The 4,120-nt window shown below is 42.3% G+C and overlaps 1 pseudogene; it reads right to left on the reverse strand.

The window, feature by feature from the left end:
• Window positions 1-1,148: 1,148 nt before the first annotated feature.
• LOC106302417 lies at window positions 1,149-3,638 on the reverse strand (annotated as a pseudogene).
• Between the last annotated feature and the right edge of the window lie 482 nt (window positions 3,639-4,120).

Here is a 4,120-nt window from a genome sequence, read left to right on the forward strand (position 1 = left end):
CTCATCCCTTTCCTCAGAAATTTGTCGCTTCCTCTGCAACCTAATCACCGCACTTTGCCATAACACATGATTGTCTTCGTTTTTTTTTAGTTTTTTTTTCTGGCTGCTTATAACAAGAATCTTCCACGTTGATATGATAATTATCTAGACCAAAACTTTGCAGAACTATCAAATCGAACGAACGCGGTTTGAGATTTTAGGCGCCGATTTCAATAGTTCCACAGTTAACTCGGCAAAGAATCGGTCCGCCGCCTAGCCACTCCGATCAGCCCTACGGAAAATTTTGTTGTTTAGTTTTTTTTTGAATGAATGTTAAATTTATTCAAGAAAAAACCTTTTTACAATGGATGCAACCCCTGTTCGGAACTACGCTAGGCGCTAGTCGGGCTGCAACACCGGGCCTAGCGAGTTGCCGAAAAATCGGAGATTACGCGGGGATTAATCGGGGCCTAGGTTTAGGGTTTTTATATCGTTTATATACTATATGTCGATAGCTTTGGTACTAAGTGTCATTATGTAACTTGGTCCAGCGGTTAGAAGATATTAATCACATGATCATGACCCGGATTCGATATGTGATGTTTGCTATTTTGCATTTTATTTTATTTTATCAGTTAAATATGAAATTACTACTCTAGCCTCATCAATTTTCTCACAAATATGTCGCTTCCTCTGCAACCTAATCGCCGCACTTTGTCATAACATATGATTGTCTTCGTTTTTTTTTTAGTTTTTTTTCTGGCTGCTTATAACAAGAATCATCCACGTTGCTATGAAAATAAATTATCTAGACCAAAACTTTGCAGAACTATCAAATCGAACGAACGCGGTTTGAGATTTTAGGCGCCGATTTCAATAGTTCCACAGTTAACTCGGCAAAGAATCGGTCCGCCGCCTAGCCACTCCGATCAGCCCTTAGTCGCCACGGTCACCTTCCGATCAGCGATTATCCGGCCGTAAACTCGGCAACTCGGGCGAGTTTTTGAACAGAGGATGCAACAGAAATTGAGAGTTTTTATATAAGCTGAAAGAAAATCTCAAAGTTTATCTTGTTGAAAACCATGTTTCCATGGCTTTAGTATACTTGCACACTCCCTTAAGACGCAGACTGGAGATTCGGTTTCTCACTGCCTTGTCCACACTCTTGATCAAGGTTGCAGGGGTATCATGGCTTTAGTATACTTGCACACTCCCTTAAGACGCAGACTGGAGATTTGGTTTCTCACTGCCTTGTCCACACTCTTGATCAAGGTTGCAGGGGTATTAGGACTTTCTCCATGTCTTCTGCCATTCCGCTCCTTCCAGATAGCAGACAATGTAGCTTGGAAGACGTATCTGAATAGGAATAACCGTGTCGCATTGCTTGTCTGGTCTGTTAGAGCCCGGATGATCGTTTCCCATTCGTTTGTATAATGCATCGGTCGTAGCTTGATAGTGAGGTTCTTCCAAACTTCTTCTGAGAACTTGCACTTATAAAAAAGATGGTCTGTTAGAGCTCAGATGATCGTTTCCCATTCGTTTGTATAATGCATCGGTCGTAGCTTGATAGTGAGGTTCTTCCAAACTTCTTCTGGGAACTTGCACTTATAAAAAAGGTGATTACGACTGGTCTGTTAGAGCCCGGATGATCGTTTCCCATTCGTTTGTATAATGCATCGGTCGTAGCTTGATAGTGAGGTTCTTCCAAACTTCTTCTGAGAACTTGCACTTATAAAAAAGGTGATTACGAGTTTCAAACGGATCCAGACATAGGCAACAGCCCGTAGTCGCAGTCGTGTTCCAGTTGAAGATTCTATCACCCATGGGGAGTTTGTTCTGAACTGCAATCCAAGCAATAAAGGAGAAACGAGGTGTATTGAACGGGAACCAAATACCTTTGCACCAGTCAACCTTTTCTTGCTCAACACGGATGAGCTTCCATGTTTCCTTTGAGCTGAAGTATGTTTTGTAGTTGTTTTCCCCTGTTTTCCACAAGCGCAAGTCCTCATTTTGGTTCAGGCCTCGCAGTCGCAGGGCTGTTATCTCCTCTTCAATGACGTTAAAGCTATTTTCTCGGTGTCTTCTTCTGCGATGATGACGCAGAGCCTTCTCCACTGTGTCATTGATTTTAATGCCCATATTTAATACTCCCCTGCCATTTGTGATATCACATAGTCTGCCCAAGGAAGACCAATGATCGAACCAAAATGACGTTGATGTACCATTGTTGACCTCCACCTTTAAGAAATCCTTTGCCACATCTCTATACTTCAAAATTTTCTTCCACATCCATGATCCCAATGAGCTACTTTCTCTAACCGACCAGAAGGAGTTCTTCCCAATCAAGTATCTGTTTATCCATCTAACCCACAGTGATGACTTAGATGACACAATTCTCCAAACCAGCTTCAAACAAGAGACATCATTTGCTTCTTTGATTGGTCGCAGGCCCAGTCCTCCCTCATCCTTAGGCTTGCAACAATCCTTGCATGAGACCTTTGCTTTCTTTGTGTTTAACACCGGACCAGACCATAAGAAAGCAGCGCAGAGACTGTCTATCTCCTAGATACATTTCTTGGGTAGTCTAAACGCAGATATCCAAAAGTTAGTGAGACTGTGTATTACTGAAGCTATCAACTGAAGTCTCCCTGCGAAGGAGAGAAATCTCGCTGTCCATGAGCTTATTCTTGCTCTAATTTTCTCTATGAGCGGTGTGTAGTCTTGCGCAGTCATTTGCTTGGTAAACAGCGTTAATCCAAGGTAACGGACCGGAAGATCTCCGTGAGATAAAGTATAATGGCTGAGTAACTCTTGCTTCTCTGTATCATTGAAGCCTGCCAGATAGAGGGTAGTCTTTTCCATACTGATGTGCAGGCCTGAAGCCTCTGCAAAGCTTTTAAATATATCAAGGATGCTGTCTACTGGCCTTTTCCTCCCATCGGAAAAGATAAGCAAATCATCTGCAAAGCTTAGGTGTGTGAGGTTTAGGTCTTGGCAGTATGGATGGTATCCAAACTTCTTTTGAACGGCTGCACGATCAAGCATTTTTGAGAGCACCTCCATGCATATCACAAATAAATAGGGAGATAGAGCACATCCTTGATGAAGACCCCTTTTGCTGTTGAAATACCCTACTAGTTCACCATTGATTTGAACTGAGAAGGAGGCAAGAGAGATGCATTTCTCAATCCAAACAATGTATGCAGTAGGAAAGCCGAGAGCCGTGAGAGCAGAGAGTAAAAAAGGCCATTGGACAGTGTCAAAAGCTTTGGATATGTCGATCTTAAGAGCACATCTTGCTGAGACCATATTCTTGTGATAGCTTTTGACTAATTCAGACGCCAAGAGAACATTTTCCATTAACAGTCTGTCCTTAACGAAGGCTGACTGGTTTGGAGAAATAAATTTTGGGAGAATGATATGAGAGAGCAATGGAGACACACATCCTGAAACTCACGCATACCAGTAGTAACAGACGGGGAAGTGAGACCCGAATGTTCATCCAACTTCAAAATCTCATTAAAATCACCAAGCACAATCCATGGTTTATCTTTAAACATAGGCGAGTTCTGGTGATCTTTGAGATCATTCCATAGCACTTTCCTATCCTCAGCACTGTTAGAAGCGTAGACGAAAGAGCAGAGAAACTCTTCTTCCATGCCCTCCAGTAGCACTGAACAAGTAATAACTTGATTTGTCTTGAAGCAAGGGGTAACTCTTACCTCAGGACTCCATACAACCCATATTCTACCCAGTCGATGGTTCTCATAGTTTGATATAGTAGACCAATTACGAAAACAGAATCCACAATCATCTCCGCTCTGTTTTCCTTCACTCGAGTTTCTATTAGACATCCAAACTTCATACCTCCTCTTTGGATCCATTCTCTTACGACAGTATGCTTTTTCTTTTTATTGAAACCCCGGATGTTCCAATAGACTTTGACCGCAGTCAGTAGTCTTTGGAGCATTTGAGCTTGAAAGGATTCTATGGTTGTCTTTTGAAATTCGCGGCAAAGACGGTCTAGTAACCGTTGCTTTGACTAGTACTTCCTGCTTCTTTTGGATGGGAACCTGCGGAGGAGCCTCATCTATGATGTTTTCATGTTGCGGTATCTCTCCTTCTTCCTCATCTTCTTCTG

This window comes from Brassica oleracea, chromosome C7 (assembly GCF_000695525.1).
Source record: "Brassica oleracea var. oleracea cultivar TO1000 chromosome C7, BOL, whole genome shotgun sequence".
Lineage (NCBI taxonomy): Eukaryota > Viridiplantae > Streptophyta > Magnoliopsida > Brassicales > Brassicaceae > Brassica > Brassica oleracea.